The sequence below is a fragment of the Bos mutus genome, chromosome 23 (genome assembly GCF_027580195.1).
Source record: "Bos mutus isolate GX-2022 chromosome 23, NWIPB_WYAK_1.1, whole genome shotgun sequence".
Classification (NCBI taxonomy): domain Eukaryota; kingdom Metazoa; phylum Chordata; class Mammalia; order Artiodactyla; family Bovidae; genus Bos; species Bos mutus.
Genome location: NC_091639.1, coordinates 26,121,037 through 26,140,749, shown reverse-complemented (window position 1 = coordinate 26,140,749; position 19,713 = coordinate 26,121,037).

The following is a 19,713-nucleotide window of genomic DNA, read 5'->3' as shown; positions in this document are numbered from 1 at the left end:
AGGCGCTCTTCCCTACCCAAGAATCAAATCCAGGTCTTCCACATTGCGGGCAGATTCTTTACCAATCTGAGCCAGCAGGGAAGCCCGAAAATACAGTACAATGTAATATATTATGGACTTCCCTGGTGGCTCAGATGGTAAAGCGTCTGTCTACAAGGCGGAAGACCCGGTTCAACCCCTGATTGGGGAAGATCCCCTGGAGAAGGAAATGGCAAACCACTCCAGTACTATTGCCTGGAAAATCCCATGGACTAGTAATATTACTAGTAATAGTAATATATTATAGTGATATAATAATCCATACAATTAATATATGGTTAATAGTATTATGTTCTCATATATTCACATATAACAAACACATATTTCATGCATAAGTGTGTGTGTGTGTGTGTGTGTGTTTGCTGCTCAGTTGTATTCAATTCTTTGTGACCCCTATGGACTATAGTCTGCCAGGCTCCTCTGTCCATGTGGATTCTCCAGGCAAGAATACTGGAGTGGGTTGCCATTTCCTTCTCTAGAGGATCTTCCCAGCCTAAGGATGGAACCTGGGTCTCCTGCATGACAGGCAGATTCTTCACCATCTGAGCCAACAGGGAAGCCTGGTATGCATAAATGTACATATAATCTTTTTATTCACAAAAGTACGCAGTGACATCACTGTTTACTCTTGGTGTTCTATATATTCTATGGGTTTTGACAACTGTATGATAAATTATCCACAATTATAGTTCCATAAAGAGTATTTTCACTCCGATTTCTTATACTTAATTTGAAATTATTACAATTAAGTTAATATATTATTAATTATATGTGATTTCTTAGTGTGGCACTAAGGAAATTGAAACGAAAAAAAATACTAACTCAAAATTATGAGATCAACATCTAATCGAGGGATTTTTATTATACAATAACAAACAATATTGTTTATTATTCCTTATTCTCATTTCAGTTCAGTTCAGTTGCTCAGCTGTGTCCAACTCTTTGCAACCCCACGGACTGCAGCGTGTCAAGCCTCCCTGTCCATCACCAACTCCTAGAGTTTACTCAAACTCATGTCCATTGAGTCGGTGATGCCATCCAACCATCTCATCCTCTGTCGTCCCCTTCCTCCGCGTTAAATCTTTCCCATAATCAGGGTCTTTTGTTCTTCCCATCAGGTGGCCAAAGTATTGGAGTTTCAGCTTCAGCATCAGTCCTTCCAATGAATATTCAGGACTGCTGTCCTTTAAGATGGACTGCTTGGATCTCCTTACAGTCCAAGGGACTCTCAAGAGTCTTCTCCAACACCACAGTTCAAAAGCATCAATTCTTCGGCGCTCAGCTTTCTTTATAGTCCAACTCTCACATCCGTATATGACTACTGGAAAAACCATAGCCTTGACCAGATGGACCTTTGTTGACAATGTCTCTGCTTTTTAATATGCTGTCTAGGTTGGTCATAACTTTCCTTCCAAGGAGTAAGTGTCTTTTAATTTCATGGTTGCAGTCACCATCTGCAGTGATTTTGGAGCCCCTCCAAATAAAGTTTGTCACTGTTTCCATTGTTTTCCCATCTATTTGCCATGAAGTGATGGGACCAGATGCCATGATGTCAGTTTTCTGAATGTTGAGCTTTAAGCCAGCTTTTTCACTCTCCTCTTTCACTTTCATCAAGAGGCTCTTCAGTTCTTCGCTTTCTGCCAAGGTGGTGGTGGTGTCATCTGTATATCTGAGGTTATTGATATTTCTCCCAGCAATCTTGATTCCAGCTTGTGCTTCATCCAGCCTGGCATTTCTCATGATGTACTCTGCATATAAGTTAAATAAGCAGGGTGACAATATACAGCCTTGATGTACTCCTTTCCCAATTTGGAACCAGTCTCTGTTGTTCCATGTCCAGTTCTAACTGTTGCTTCCTGACCTGCATATAGGTTTCTCAAGAGGCAGGTCAGATGGTCTGGTATTCCCATCTCTTTCAAAATTTTCCACTGTTTATTGTGATCCACACAGTCAAAGGCTTTGGCATAGTCAATAAAGCAGAAATAGATGTTTTTCTGGAACTCTCTTGCTTTTTTGATAATCCAATGGATGTTGGCAATTTAATCTCTGGTTCCTCTGCCTTTTCTAAATCCAGCTTAAACATCTGGAAGTTCTCGGTTCATGTACTGTTAAAGCCTGGCTTGGAAAATTTTGTGGATTACTTTACTAGCGTGTGAGATGAGTGCAATTGTGCGGTAGTTTGAGCATTCTTTGGCATTGCCTTTCTTTGAGATTGGAATGAAAACTGAGCTTTTCCAGTCCTGCGGCCACTGCTGAGTGTTCCAAATTTGCTGGCATACTGAGTGCAGCACTTTCACAGCATCATCTTTTAGGATTTGAAATAGCTCAACTGGAATTCCCTCATCTCCACTGGCTTTGTTTGTAGTGACGCTTCCTAAGGCCCACTTGACTTCGCATTCCAGCAAGTCTGGCTGAGTAATCATACCATTGTGATTATCTGGGTCATAAAGATCTTTTTTGTATAGTTCTTCTGTGTATACTTGCCACCTTTTCTTAATATCTTCTGCTTCTGTTAGGTCCATACCATTTCTGTCCTTTATTGAGCCCATCTTTGCATGAAATGTTCCCTTGGTATCTCTAATTTTCTTGAAGAGATCTCTAGTCTTTTCCATGCTCTTGTTTTCCTCTATTTCTTTGCACTGATCACTGAGGAAGGCTTTCTTATCTCTCCTTGCTATTCTTTGGAACTCTGCATTCAAATGGGTATATCTTTCCTTTTCTCCTTTTCTTTTTGCTTCTCTTCTTTTCACTGCTATTCCTTATTCTATCTACTCACTAAAAATATAAGTTCCACAAGGGTATGAGTTTTTGTCCATCTTGTTCAATGCAGTATCCTCAGCATGTAAAAGAGTAACCACCACATAATAGATGCTCAAGAAGTAATTCTTAACCATATTTGTACAGGGACTGGTCTTGCAACAATGCTGATTTAAAGTAATCTTTTACACTATTGCTGTTTCTACAGGACTGTGTAATTCTATTTTTCATTTATTTGATATTTATTTAATACTTGGTATGTGCTCAATGAGGATACAAGAGTGAGAAAACCTGAAATAGTCCTTGCTCTAATAGAGCATGTAATTAAGAATGCAGATATTAAGAAAATTATGAACAAATGAATGAAAATGGTGAACTCTGTGGTGAGAACTCTGAAGGGCAAGTACAACATTCTAGGCATGTACCATGAGATGTGGGTCTCCATGGTGATCCCAGAAACTGAAAGAGTCTGAATTACCTTAAATTATCTTAAAGCTAGACTTAATTTTTTGTCTTTTGGAACACCATTTAATTATAGTTCTGTGACAGTAATTGATCAATAGATATTTATTGAATGGAGTCATTTTCAAATTGATAGTCCTAATATTTCACTCATTAACGAGATTAGTCAATTACCCAGAATACTCTCTTACCTGATAAATCTAGATAAATAGATATTTATTCTCATTTTTTTTCTCTAAAAAAAAGAGAAAAAATTAGATGCACAGTTCCCTTCATATTTAACTTTGCACGGAGGGTAGAACTTAGTTATTTCCTCTTCATTCCTGTTAAAGTTTTTTCCTTAACACATCAAGTCAATTTAATTAATGCTATGGAAGAGATGAGGGAACTCTATTCAATGATCGAACGTGAAGTGGGTGTCATGTGTCATGCCTAGCATTTCTATGCCTTGGATTTTCACTGAACCACTGCACCAAAGAAACTCTTTTTAACACATTTTTACTGTACAAAGCATGAATATACTATTGTGCATATTTTATATTTCCCTGAGGCTTAAAATTGAGCCACATCCTACAGAATCTCCATTAAGGAGCAGAAGGAGAAGTATTGGAAATGGGAGGGGGGGTCCCCGCCAAAGACTTGTCTCTCCCTCCCTCTCCTTCTCTCTTAGCATCTCCACTCTGTCATTGGCGGCATCAAAGTCATTTTCATAGAAACCATTTGTAATCTTGCAAAAACGGTTTGTGATATTGGGTCGTGCTAAACAGCAGAGCAGATGAAATCTTTAAGAATAAATGAAATATTCTATATCCAGACATGGGCCATTAACAATAAGCAAAGAAGCGCCACGCAAGTCCCAAGGAAGGAGCAGATCCGAGGAGACCCTGCATCCATCTTCTGCGAACCACTGGCTGCCCTTCCACTGAAGACACAGCAGAGGGGTGAGCAAGTCGAGGGAGATGCTTGCAGATTGATTTCCTTGCTTCAGTAGGTCCTTCACACGACAAAGTTTGGCTCCATTCTCTTTTCCAATTGAAAATGGATACAGAAATGAGAAAAACCACCCCACCCAACAATGAATTAATAATAGCTGCCAACTAGCTGCCTGGGCCATTATATTCATAATGCTCCCGATGCTGTGCTCATCGCCTGCAAAAGAGAATTTGTCCTTAAGCTGCTTATTTTCAAACTACATGTGAAGACAACAAATTGTATGGCATGTTGATCCAATAAGGCATAGCAAGAAAACTAAAGTATCAGCTGGGAGGGAGTGAAAAGAAATAGAAATTTAACAGCTAGCCAGCCTGAAATAAAGCAGGCACGATTACAAGACACATGTACAATTCTCCACGGCCCCTAAAGTCTCTAGCGAAAAGGTAGAAATGAACTAATTTATTAGTAAAATCACATCAGGGGCAGTAATTTCATGTTAGTGAATTTACATGTAATAACATTAGGCTCCCCACCTCCATTTCACCAGTGTGGCCCCGTTCAATGATGAATGAGGTGCCTAAAGAAAGATGATAGTTTGATTGTTTTCACAGCAAACAGATCAGCATTTTAATTTCTTGCCTCTGTGTTTATTGCTTATTTGGCCCCTTGCTCGGCTTGTAAAAACTTGGCTAAATGGAAATGAATAAATGTAATTACTGCGGGTGACAGTGGTAATCTGTGTGGGTTTTTCATATTGGCTTTGCCAGAGTTAATCTAATCACCGGAGAATACGTGTCACCGCACAAATGCACTGACGGAAAGCAGAGTCCTCAGTCAGTGCCAAGTACACACAGGCTGGAAGCTCAGATGCAGATGGCTGTGTCTGCAACCCTCTGCCTGATTCCCCTCCGCTATGGAAACAGAACTTACCAAAGAATCCTGAGAAATAAATACATATAAGCAATAAGTTCAAGTTCAGGGGAACCCAAAACGAGGCTCAAGGATGACCCTGGAGCCAAAACCAAGGCTAGCCAAGATGGTAGCCAATGTCTTCCCCAGTGTGGGAATGAGATGTCCAGGTCATAGGGTGAGTGGAAACTGAATTTTTCCATTTCTACCCAACACTAAGTGGCTGGAAAAGCTGGTTAATAAGTGGCTTTATTTTAGGCGGTTTTGTTTTCCATCTGTAAGACAGAGATAGAACAAGTCAGATTGCTTGACTTTGGCATTGCAGGAGGAGCAGCAGCGGGGGGTGAGGGTGGGGGGGGCAACCAGGCAATCAGAGTGGAGGAGGAAAGATGAAGTGAGATAACGTATGTTAAAGCGTCTTGTGAAATACAAAGCAAGCTAATGAAGCAGAAGAGAGTCCTCTGAAACCGACTTTATTATATATAAGATTTATTTTATCAAAGCAGTAGGGAAGCGAAGGATTATTTGGTAAACGGTAGTTGGAAGGCTGCTTAGCATTTTGGAAAGAAAAATAAATCAAGCCTTGTAACTCTGAATATTGGTCAAAAGTAAGTCCAGATGGATAAAATAATTAAATATGAAAATAAAATGTTAGGAAAACCAGATGAGGAATTTAATATTCACTGGATTTAAAGGATTTGAGAGAAGACTCCACACTAAAAAACAGTGAAAGAAATCATGAAGGAAGAATAAACAAATTTGGTGACATTAAAGTTATAAACTTCTACAGTCAAAATAAGGTAGCCCAAAATAAGAAAGCAAATATTTTCAGCAAATAAGACAAAGGTGGATAACTGTGTTATATTTAAAGCTCCCAGATGTTTATTTTTAAGTAAAATAAACATGTGGACTATTGATAGAAAGGAAATAGATGAGAAGTGTCCAAAAAGAAATACAACTAATAAATGTGTGAAGACGAAAATGTTCAAACATGCCAAGAATCAGAGAAAAGCAAATTCAAACAAACTAGAAAAATGGAATGATGCCTGTGCTTTCAAGGTACAGACAGACTGAAAATTTCTATAATAAACTGCCAGTGACAGTTGAAGTTAGTATAAAGTTTTTGGAAACTGCGAGACATAGACATTTTAAATTTGGACCTAATAATGCCACTTCTGAGTTTACAATTTAAATAATATTTTTGAAAAAGGCAGTGACTATATCTCTAAAAATATGCATAATTTTTAAAAATTAGAAACATTTAAATGGTGTGATTTATTGCTCATAATTTAAATGATTAAATTAATAAGCTACTCTTCCTATACAAAAATATTTTTTGTGAATAAAAATTGTGAGCATTTTAACAATGTGAAATTATTTGATAGATAGCTAAGGAAAAAAATATCTGCAAATTTGTCTTTTTCCAGAAACCCTCGATGGACATCTTGAATATCATGGGCCAGTATTAGGTCACATGCCCATTTCTAAGCCAATCATTGGCAAGAAAAATAGTGTAAGCGTGATTGACTTAGAATAATCATTTTGGGGAATGGATACGGGCAACACTGAGAGACTAAAAGAATGAGGACCACCAAAAGATATTCTTAGAGAAAAAGTAGGTACTAGATATGTATTGGGGCATGGGGTAGGGGAAGATGGTCATGGTGTATAAGAAGGTAAAGGGAAATTGCATGTATTTAGAAAATTGAAGAACAAGAGGAATAACTCCAATATCTTAAATGAGACACCGAAAATAGTCTTCATTCTAAATTTAAGAAAGAAGTAAAGAGAGAGATAAAGGAAAGAAAACATTTTAAAAATGAGATCAAGAAAGGAAGGGGTAAAAAAGAATAAAGAAAGAGACAATCACTTCTACAGAGCCTCAGTCTTAGGAAAAGAAACCCTGGCATCTAACCCCTTCTATGTAAAATAAAGACTTTCATCATCATACTTTCAACCTGAAGATGCTATCAGGAATGTAAGGCCTCGGGCAATCTGCTAGGAAGATGGCTGAGAGGCTTAGAAGTTTCTTGTGAAGCCTAAAAAGCATGACAAAACCAAAGTGAGACCCTCTCCAAGGAAGGCACACAAGGTCTAATCTGACCCAAAGTGTAGTAGGTGGACCTCCTCTCTTTTAAGATGTAGTGTATGAACTAAGCCATGATGAGAGACGGGGAATTGGGAAGGTGTGGCAGTCAACCAGACCTCTCAACAAAGAGCATCTTCACTCTAAAGAGTCAAACTTAAAAAAAAAAACTCAATGAATATCTAGTCAGAGCAGCTAACCCCCAGAGATACGACATCAGAGACCTGGGCAGCAGCCGTGTTTGTGAAATGCCTCTTGTTGGCAGTTTACTTGCTATTTGTGGAAAGGATGGGGTCCCAGTTTTAAATTCTTCTCCTCGTCCGAATCTCTGGAGTGCATTGTGATAAGTTTAAACAGAAAATCCCTGCAAATGTGGTAAGCACTGGGAGAAAGAGTGTAGATGCCAGGATAGACATAAAAACCTTCTCTAATGCCATAGAGCTATCTTCCCTGAATGAGAATTTACAGCTATTTTTAGAGTATCTGTGCAATCCTTCCCAGATCAGGGAAACATATTCCTTGAACCTCCAAAAATTGGATTTTCTGTTTCTTTAAGTCAGTGATTTGGATTCTTATCTTGTCTGAGAAGGGCTTCCCCAGTGGCTCAGTAGGTAAAGAACAGCCTGCCAATGCAGGAGACATAAGAGATGTAGTTTCAATCCCTGGGTCGGGAAGATCACCGGGAGGACATGGCAGCCTCCTCCAGTATTCTCGCCTGGAGAATCCAAGAAACAGAGGAAACTGGCGGGTTGCAGCCCATAGGGTCGAAAAGAGTCGGACATGACTGAAGCGACGTAGCATACATGCACTTTTCTGAGAATCACGGAAGTGTTTGCCTCTGTTGACACCTAGGAAGCTGAAACTCGTGGTCCCAGGGGCAGGTATGTCTTGAGACTCCCAACTTCACAGCCAGTGAAAGGAAAGCAAGTGAATTCACTGCCTCTGGTTTAGAATGTGAGAACTGAAGTACAAACACTTGACGAAAAATAAAGATGGGAAAAAGTTTCTTTTATGTCTCAGGAAATTATTACATTTTGGTGAAGTGCTTAGAGGTATAATATGAGCTGGATAATTTTCACAGCATTTGATGTAGCAAATGTTGTGGGGCTCTTCCATGACATATAATCAGTATTAAGCCAACATTTATAAAATAAAAAATGAAACCAAGTTTCTCACCAGGAAAATTGGTTTCCGTTCAACAAGATGTCCTACGGCATCCTTATAATTTTTAGGTTTCAGTTTTCAGTACTCACTTTCACCACAAGGGATGACATTCAGAAAATAAAGAATCCTAGATGTCCCCTGAAAGGAAGTGTACCAAAATATTAGGAGAGTATATGACCCGAAGTAAATCAATGTTTAATTATAAGCATTGGTTTGAACCTTCTCCTTGCCCTCTTTCTATTATAAAACCCCAGCATTGCTATTATCTTTATTTTCCCCTTTTGAATAATGTTACAGATCCACCCTTTTCCTAATATTTTCCTTAGTGTTAAAAAAAAAGGGGGAGGGCTTCCCTGTTGGCTCAAACGGTAAAGAATCTGCCTGCAATGTGGGAGACCTGGGTTCGATCCTTAGGTTGGGAAGATACCCTGGAGAAGGGTACAGCTACCCACTCCAGTATTCTTGCCTGGAGAATTCCATGGACAGGGGAGCCTGGCAGGCTACAGTCCATGGGGTCGCAAAGAGTCAGACATGACTAAGTGACTAAGCACAGCACAGCATAGTGTTAAAAAAAGGACTTTTGACATGTCCAAGGAGAACTACATAAATTAGTGCTATTAATATTATTTAAATTTAAGACATTGTGTGAAATAAATAGCAGTATAAAATATAAGCTCTGCCTTTTTAATAGCATATAATTGAATAGGGAAATAAAACATGTATGTTCATAAAAATAATAAATATAAAAATTATGTTGATACTTCTCAAAGTATGGTCTACACACGATCTGTATCACATGTACCGAGTATGCTTATTAAAATACATGTGCCCCAGTTCCATCTCACATGGACTGCGTCAGAAATTCATGCGAATAGGGCTTAGGAAGCTGCATTTTATAGGCACTTCAAAGTTTGTGAATTTTTTGTTTTATATGAAACTACTGGAAAATATTAAGGGCTAGACATTCTCTAAACCAGGAGTAGGAGGTAGAGATTATATCTAGATGACCAGGAAAGGTGACTGAGTACATGAGACTTGAACTTGGTTTTGAATAATGAGCAGTATTTTGGCAGTGGTGGGAAGATAATACAAAAGATAAGGATGTAGAATTAAAAGTGCTGGTGGAGGAAACAAAGCCAATTGTTTGGCTAACGGTGAGAAGTATTTGGAGAAATATCTGGAAGGATAATTTAAAGTGCTCTTGAATGTCTAGCCAAGATCCCTAATATTTTCCAGTTTTTTTTAATAGTGTGGTAAATATTTCATTATAAATAATGCAACTATACAAGTAACATACTGCCTAGTTTTAAAATTATAGACATTGCTGGGTTGTATGGAGAGATGGCCTTCATAGAGCACCAACTATCTTAAAAACAAAAAAATAAAAGTGAAAAATCCCTCAAAACCATTTTCTGAACACCAGCCCCAGAGGAATCAGGAGTTTTGTGAAAACTACAAAGATAATTTATCCTGCTCCTGTAACTGCCACAGTAGCCAACTGATTCTATGTTTCCTATTTACAATTCAGGGAAGCTGATGTATGATCCTAGTCCTTCTTGCTCAAATGTGTTTACCCTCTTTCACAAATGAAGAAAGGAAGCTCTGTGGAAAAATCTATTCTGGTCCCCAAAGCCAAAATTCCTATTCTACTGGTTGATGAGAATGAGAAACAAGCTGGAAAGTTAACTCTTGAAAAATTGGCACAGTGAATTCACTTCCTACTCTGCGTATGTGTCAATAGATGGATTCCTACTACTGCATTTACCTGCCAAGGTGAACGTTGGCCTGAGCAGTAGCCTCTTTCCTCCTGGAAACTGTACACTGCTGAGGGGAGTTAAAGAAGACAATTCATAGATAGAGATGTGACTAACACAATTCACACTATTCCAGCAGAGGGATGGTTCTGGCTGCTGCTGCTGCTAAGTCACCTCAGTTGTGTCCGACTCTGTGCGATCCCATAAACAGCAGCCCACCAGGCTCCCCCTTCCCTGGGATTCTCCAGGCAAGAACACTGGAGCGGGTTACCATTTCCTTCTCCAATGCGTGAAAGTGAAAAGTGAAAGTGAAGTCGCTCAGTCGTCTCCGACACTCAGCAACCCCATGGACTGCAGCCTTCCAGGCTCCTCCATCCATGGGATTTTCCAGGCAGGAGTACTGGAGTGGGGTGCCATTGCCTTCTCTGACCTGGGTAAAACTACACCAGGCTGTTTGAGAGATGCGGCCCCTGGCCTGGGATGCCTCACTAATTCTATGAAGGCTTTCTCCACAGGAAGGAACAAAGCAAGATCTAGGCAAATGAAGGAAGAAAAAGAGAAAGAATGGGACTGCGAGACACTGAAAGGACAGGAGAGAATGTGATGTAGAAACCTGGAGAATGCATTCAGTCCTGAATTAATAGGTTGTCATTGTTTAGTTGCTAAGTCATGTCCAACTCTTTGTCATCCCATGGACTGTAGCCCATGAGGCTCCTTTGTCAATGGGATTTCCCAGGCAAGAATACTGGAGTGGGTTACTAGTTTCTTCTCCAAGGAATCTTCCCAACTTAGGGATCTAAACTGCGTCTCCTGCATTGCAGGTGGATTCTTTACAGCTGAGCCACCAGGGAAGCCCTGAATTAAAAGGGCCAAACATAAAAAGAGATCTTGTACGGTTAAGTCCCAGTAGGATTTATGATCCCATAGGAAAGAATATATATGGGGTGGGGAGGGTTTAACTTACACCTTTAAGAATATTTCTGTGCAAGTTTTTTCTCTTATCCACATGAAGCATGAGCAGAACTCCAAGGGATGTGATACAAAATTAGAGGCCAACAATGGACGTTTAAAGATAGAAATGAAGTGAAGAAACTACTACAAACAAGAAGGTAGTATGAGGGCATCAAAATAGATGAACTTAGTAAGGACAAGGGTGGCAGGAAGGAAGTGGGAGGGTCAGGAGATTTCCAAGAACTGGGGAAACACACCTGAGGGAAATACAAGGAACACAGGTAAAGAAACAGTTTCTTGGGCTCTCCTCTCTTGCCTCCAACTCTTTTTTCAATTGGGTTATAGTTGCTTTACCATGTTGTGTTGGTTTCTGCTGTACAACGAAGTGAATCAGCCATATATACACGTATATTCCCTCCCTCTTGATTCTCCCCCCAGTGTCCCCTCCCCCTGCCACCCCCTAGGTCATCACAGAGCTTCGAGCTGAGCACCCTGTGCTATACAGCAAATTCCCACGAGCGCTCTGTTCTACACACAGCAGTGTGTATACGTCAGTGTTAATCTCCTAATTCGTTGTACCCTTTTTCCCGCCCTCTGTGTTGACACATCCATTCTCTACATCTGCGTCTGTATTCCTGCCCTGCAAATAGGTTCATCTGTACCATTTTTCTAGATTCCACACATAAGCATTAATACACAGTATTTATTTTTCTGTTTGTGACTTCACTCTGTATGACAGACTCTAGGTCCATCCACACTGCCCCTTCAACTTTTATGCCATTTTCCCTGCACCAGAACTTGGCACTTTCATAGCAATGACTTCTGCAATTCTCACTGTACATCCAGTTTCATCTGTTGCTGCCTTTCCTTCATCCATAACCTCTTGAGACTTAAGACTTATGAACACAATTCTCGTGCTCAGTATCAAGGACGATGGGAACAATTACTCTCCCAGGAAAAATTTTGTACAGTGCTTTTTCAGACATACTTTTGCTGAAGAGTGCTCTTCATCCTACTTAAAAAAAATTATCAACATATATTTGGCATATTGTGTAAGTTTACGGTGTACAGCATATTAATTGGATATATTTATAGTGTAATATCGGAGAAGGCAATGGCATCCCACTCCAGTACTCTTGCCTGGAAAATCCCGTGGACGGAGGAGCCTGGTAGGCTACAGTCCATGGGGTCGCTAAGAGTCGGACACGACTGAGAGACTTCACTTTCACGCATTGGAGAAGGAAATGGCATCCCAGTCCAGTGTTCTTGCCTGGAGAATCCCAGGGACGGGAAGCCTGGTGGGCTGCCGTCTATGGGGTCACACAGAGTCGGACACGAGTGAAGTGACTTAGCATAGCATAGCATAGCATAGCATAGCATAGTGCAATATGAATGCCATTGTAGCAATAATTAGCACCTCTGTTGGTTATATAATTATCACTTCTTTTTAGTGATTGGACTTCACCCTTTTTATTCTCAGGCTTGTTGAAAATAATCCTGCCTGCACTACTTTCTGCCATTTTTGTTCACCTACGTATTTAAAGTGAACTTGAGTCTTTTACTTTCAGGCTACATCTTCCTGGTTTAAAAAGGTTTTTTCTTTTCAGCTTGCTCCCATTTTCTGTGTGATACAGTGTAGATAAGAGATTTGCTATAATGGCCATATTCTGAATATTAAAATACTAGAATCATTATTATATTATATATATATTATGCAAATCAAGTAAAATGATTATAAAAATAAGTAATTGTTTTTAGAGCTTAGTATAAGACAGGATGTGAGAGTTGGACTGTGAAGAAGGCTGAGCACCGAAGAATTGATGCTTTTGAACTGTGGTGTTGGAGAAGACTCTTGAGAGTCCCTTGGACTGCAAGGAGATCCAACCAGTCCATTCTGAAGGAGATCAGCCCTGGGTGTTCTTTGGAAGGAATGATGCTAAAGCTGAAACTCCAGTACTTTGGCCACCTCATGTGAAGAGTTGACTCATTGGAAAAGACTCTGATGCTGGGAGGGATTGGGGGCAGGAGGAGAAGGGGACGACAGAGGATGAGATGGCTGGATGGCATCACTGACTCGATGGACGTGAGTCTGGGTGAACTCCGGGAGTTGGTGATGGACAGGGAGGCCCGGCGTGCTGCGATTCATGGGGTCGCAAAGAGTTGGACACGACTGAGCGACTGATCTGATCTGATCTGATCTAATAAGACAGGCACTGTGGTAGGTGCTTTTCATGTGTTAACACATTTAATCATCAAAATAAAACTAGGGGACTGCCCTAGTGGTCCCATGGTTAAGAGTTTGCCTGCCAGTGCAGGGGATGCTGGTTTGACCCCTGGTCTGGGAAGATCCCACATGTCGTGGAGCAACTCAGCCTGTGCTCCACAACTACTGGGACCACGCTCTAGAGCCTGTGCTCCACAAGAGAAGCAACCACACTGAGAAGCCCACACAGCACAACAGAGAGTAGCCCCACATGCAGAAACTAGAGAAAGCCCATGTGTGTGCATGTTAGCTTGCTTCAGCCATGTCCAACTCTCTGCAACCCAAGGTAGCCTACTAGGCTTCTCTGTCCAAGGGACTCTCCAGGCAAGCATACTGAAGTGAGTTGCCATCCCCTCCTCCATGGGATCTTCCGGACCCAGGGACTGAACCTGCATGTCTTTATGTTTCCTGCAATGACAGGCAGGCTCTTTACCACTCGCAACAATAAAGACTCAGTGTAGCCAAAAGTAAATAAATAAATAAAACTAAAAGGTAGATATTTTAATTATCCTTATTTTATAGATATGAAAACTGAATCATAAAGAAATGAAGTGGTTGTCCCAAGATTACACAACAAAAAAGAGATGAAGCAATAATTGTAACTCCTAAGTTTCCGGTCCTTAAGTCCTAATAACTTCAAATGTGGGCTTTTCTCATATATTGGTATCCTCTGTCCATTGACAATTTTCTCAAGCCTTCCTCCCTGAGGTTTCAACTGCAGAATACTCTTAACTTTTCACAGGCTTCAATTTAACATCTGTTGCTGCCAGGTTTATTTATTCTGACCTGGGAGAAATAGCATAAGTAGCACTTTCCCTCTCTCTTTCTCCGACTGATAAAATGTGGTATAAAACACAGAATGCTGGCCAACAGGGAACTGCGTCGGCTCTTCTCTGGATTAAGTCTTCGGAGATCATGAAGACTATTAACTAAGAATTCAGTGGTGGAAAAAAAAAGGATTATCAGACAGACATTTTTTATTCCTCTGATGGGAATATGGGTTACATATCATTATGTGACTATCATTAGCCCCCTAGTTTATAACTATACTATCAAGATGACATAAGATGAAATAAATAAAAATAGTGAGTAGGAATAATAATAGATGCAAATAAATATGGCCTGAAAAAGCAGAATCTATATAATATTTCATTAATCCTTATTCCTATTTTTTATAAATGTAATAGAAAGTTTTAGCATTTTTCCTTCAGAGATGCATGGTGGCAGCCCCTTGAATGTCAGAGGTGCAGAGAAGGGACACTTGCTGATTTTGCTGTCTAGACTAGGGCTTACATTGATCAGTTTATATAAAAACAATGAAAGAAGAACTGGCCAATAAAAACAGAATTAGCTGAAGAAAGGCTTCTTGACCCAAATGCAAGTCAAATGCCTGCAGCTCTAGGATGAGAATAGGTTACTGGTTATTTGATTTTGTTTATTTATTTTTTTTCCTGGTCATAAGTGATAGAAGTTTAGTTTGGGCATATCTTTTGATTTTTCACGTCAGTATTTTCCCTAAATATTATTTCTCAAACTGTATTTGTTGCAGCAACACAGAGATTCTAGGCTGTTTACTCTTGCTAGTGTACGTCTGAAAGGACCAGAAGTAAAAGGGAAGTGGTAAATTAAGACAGGGCAGCTGACATTCTCTAGAAAATTTACTAGTTAGGTCTTTTTAAAAGTTTCTCTTAAAAAATGTGAGGAAAACTGAAATTTTAGATTAAGGAAGAGTTTTTTAAATTTTAGGTTAAGGAAGATCATTTTAAAGAAATGATCATGTTTCTAGGTCTAGATTCATTCCCTACAATAAAAGTGTCAAATCAGAAAAATCACATTTTTTGTGTGTGTGAAATTTGAGCACAGTCCCTCTTAAGCAGAGGCTATCATGAATATAATCGAGACACTGACTTAAATTGCTATGGAGGTTACAATAAAAATATAAACATGACCCAGTAAATTCTCTATAACTGTTTAAACACATCAGTAATCAATTGTATATGTCACTACATATAAGACATCCATATAAAAATTTGTTTCTTAGTAGGAATGTTGTCTCCACAAGACGAAAAGAGAACACTTCGGGAAGGGTGGCACTGCTGGAACTCTGGATAAATCCGAAATTCTGATATCCAGTATTAGTAGGATGATAGCCCAATGACTAGCACCCATGGAATGGAAGAGAAGCTAATAAACTCAACATTATTTTTAGGATAGATAATAAATATATAAAATTATAACAAGGTGAAAGCTGATTCCCTTCTCTATACTCTAGAGATTATAAGCCATCCACTGATTTTTGTCATCCACAAAACACAAAATATCACACAAAACACAGAATATCCAGATCAGTAACAGTTGGACAACTTAATGAAAAGTGATATCATTTGTAACAGTATTCCAAAAAACAACATATCTAGGAATAAATCTATAAAAATATATGTAAGACTTTTACATAGAATATTATAAATTTTATTGAATTTAAAATTTTTGATAAACATTTCAAAAATCTATAAATAGGGATACATACTATGTTCATGAATATAAAGTCTTACTAGCATGAGGTCAAATTTTCACAAATCATATGCAATCAATAACATTTCAGTCAAAATGCTAGAGAATTTTTTTCTTTTACAGAATGAGAATGGACTAGATGCTTCTTGAATTTGAATGGGAGTGTAAAACATTTTTTTAAAAAAGCACCAAACATTTCTGAAGAAGAACAAAAAGAATATGGCATGAAGGGTCCATAACACACTACCAATGAGAAGATATTGTAATTTTGACCCATAGATCACTCATACAAGGACCAAGAAAACAGAAACAGATGCAAAACAGGCCCAGGTACATATGGGATCTTGACATATGACAAAGGTCGCATTGCTGGGCAAAGGATGGGCTGCTTAAAACAACGTACAGGGCAAAATTATTTATTGGGAAAAAAATAAAATTAAATTTCTAGCTCACAAATACAAAAATCAATTCCAGGTAAATTAAATACATTTAGTTTCATTAAGTTCAAGGTTTAATATTTAACAAGACACCATGAATGTAACAAAATACTTGGAATACATATAACAGAAGGATTAATGTACAGAATATATAAAGTATGCCTATGAATCAGTAAGAAAAACTGCCTAATAGCTAGGAGCAGGCATTTCAATTGTAAGGAAACACAGTTGAACAATAAATATCAAGTGAAAAGAGAGATCAATCTCATTAGTTATATACAAAGTACAAATTAAAATGAAAAATGTACCAATATTTTATTTTATTTTTTATTTTTATTTTAATTGGATGCTAATTACTTTACACTATTGTAGTGGTTTTTGTCATACATTGACATGAATCAGCCATGGGTGTACATGTGTACCAATATTTTATATCCTTTAAATAGGAAACAAAAAAAAGCATAGCAATGCATTAGCAAGGATTAATGCATTCAGAGTTCTCATCTTCTGTTGGTGGTACTAAAACGAACTAAAACTTTCAGCATGGAGGAATCACAAAAATATAATGTGAAAAAAGATAAGTCAGAGAAAAATGTAGGCCATAGAAATTTGTTTTATAAAAACCAAAACCAGTAGAACTAAACAATACATTATCAAACACACTATATTTTAATTATAACATTTACTACAAATGTAGTAAAAAATAAATAAATTAAAAACATGTAAATGATTAACACCAGATCAGGCTGGTCATTCCCTGTAGAGAGTAAAAGTTCATGAGTGGTTAGGGAAGGGAAGCAGACTGGTAACGTTTCATTTCTTAAGCCATGTGGTAGGGATGTAGTGTTTACATCATTATTATTTTTAACCCGAACATTAAAGTTAATGATTTGTATTATAATATATTTTATCCTTAAAAGGTTGTTCATCTGTAGTAGAATTTCAAATTGAGTCTAACAGACATTCTTTGCTGGGGCTAAGGTAAGTTGGGCTTTCCAGGTGGTACTAGCGGTAAAGAACTTGCCTGCCAATGCAGGAGACATAAGAGAGATGCACGTTTGATCCCTGAGTTGGGAAGGTTACCTGGAGGAGGGCATGGCAACCCACTCCAGTATTCTTGCCTGGAGAATCCCCATGGACAGAGGACCCTGGTGGGCTACTGTCTACAGGGTTGCAAAGAGTCGGGCGTGATTGAAGCAACTTAACACGCTTGCATGTTACCCTTATTACAGGGAAAAGTTAGAAAATATAGAGGATCAGTTCTTAATTTTGCCAAAGGCTGGAGCTCTTGTTAGAGAAAAGAGTACCAGAAAATATTAAGAGAGCCACAGGTATCTCACTTCGTGCTTGTAAAAACTCTTTAAGGAGAATTTTCTCCATGGGGGCAAAATGGGCTTGTCTTGGTTTCTGCAAGGAGATGGACTCAAAGATGTAATTTGTCCTATGGTCACATCTTAGTCAACAGATCTGAGTTGTAAGCCAGGGTACCCAGTACCTTTTCCCTTACTCTAGAATTTCTCAACTTCTACACTATTGACATTTTGTGCTGGATATTTCTTTGTTGTAACGTCTGTTCTGTTCATCTGCCTCTCTGGCCTAGAGACACTGGACACCAATAACACTCTGTCTCCCCACCTCTGACTTGTGACAGCCAAAATGTCTCCTAGACATTGTCAGATATCCCCAGGGCAATAGAGACTCCCTTACCCCTCGCCCCCGAGTTGGCCATCACTGACCTACACCATACTTCAAAGGAGACCCTGATTTTAAATGTGTATGTGTACATCCTTATACATTCTTGTAATAGTGAGTTTCTAAAAGCATTTTGACTTACTAAGCTCTGAGACTTCAGCGCTCACAGAAAAATTACTTGTAGCATGTACTTATTAATATTGAAAATCTAAGTGAATATGCCTAGAGACACATCTGGTGAGATACATGTACATTATAGCTATGAAAAGAAATACCAAATCACATCATTTTTAGATGTTGAGGTAAAGAGAGAGTTCCTTTTTCTTTTATGCTTTCCATCTCAAAAATTTTAGATCAAATAAATCCAAAGTGGTTGTTGAAATAACTCCAGACAATATAAGGGCAAACCTAAGGAAGTAAAAGTGGTGACTGATGCATATATTTAATAAATTAGTAGCTTTATTCTATCTTAATTTTTTGGGTTATTAGAGCAGTAATCCTTTTCATACTAATCTGAAGGATTCTCCTGTCTAAGTTTGTGTCACTCAACTAATTGATTCAAAGTGTATAATTTGTTAACTTGCAAATTGGAAAATTTATTTCCATGAAGTTCCAAGAAAGGTGGGAATCAGGAGAATATATCCAGAAGTTGAGAATATAGTCTTTTATTTATTTAAATATATACTGCTGCTGCTAAGTCGCTTCAGTCGTGTCCAACTCTGTGCGACCCCATAGACGGAAGCCCATCAGGCTCCCCCGTCCCTGGGATTCTCAAGGCAAGAACACTGGAGTGGGTTGCCATTTCCTTCTCCAGTGCATGAAAGTGAAGAGTGAAAGTGAAGTTGGTCATTCGTATCCGACTCTTAGCGACCCCATGGACTGCAGCCTACCAGGCTCCTCTGTCCATGGGATTTTCCAGGCAAGAGTACTAGTTAGTATTAATTGCTCAGTTGTGTCTGACTCTTTGCAACCCCCTGGACTGTAGCCTGCTGGGCTCCTCTGCCCATGGGATTCTCCAGGCAAGAATACCGGAGTGGGTTGCTATTTCCTTCTCCAAAATATATATTAGCACCTATTTAATACCAGGGACTATCTAGATATAGGCAGAAATGTGATGAAGATATTTCAAGATTAATTCAGAGCTGCTTAGGAAATAGCGTTAAATCTATGGGTAGGAAAAATAGCAGAGTAACTTGACTGGTGTTATTCTTGAGGAAAAATCTGCCTTCTTGGGGAATTACAATAGCATGCATGTGTTTTAAAGCCTAGAGGAAAAGAGACTTTGAAATCTGTTCATGATCTCCTTCTCCACTGTGCTTAATTAAGACTTCAGTTTTGTCATTAAAAGCAGAGGAAATATTACTCTTTTATCTAGTCTCCACAGTAGACCAATTTTCATCCCACCAAAAGGAGAAGCAAACTGAGAAAGATATCAAGCAACTGACAACACTTTCATGCAGTGATTTCTCTTCCTATGAAAACACATCTTTAGTATGCTTTATCTGTATTTCTAGTTTATCAGGGTACAAACCTATATAAGTATGCATGCACATACAGGGTTTTCTGCAGGAGTCAGAAAGATAAGCCCCCTATTTGAGGGTTTAAAAAATAATAATAATTACATTTACTCCCAGCATAAACTTGAACCAATGTACCCATCTTATTCATAAATGTGTAATTATGTAGATGAGTATTTGTGAAGAGGGAGGTATAATCTGCTCGACAAATTGGTAGTTTGTTACATAACCTTATTAT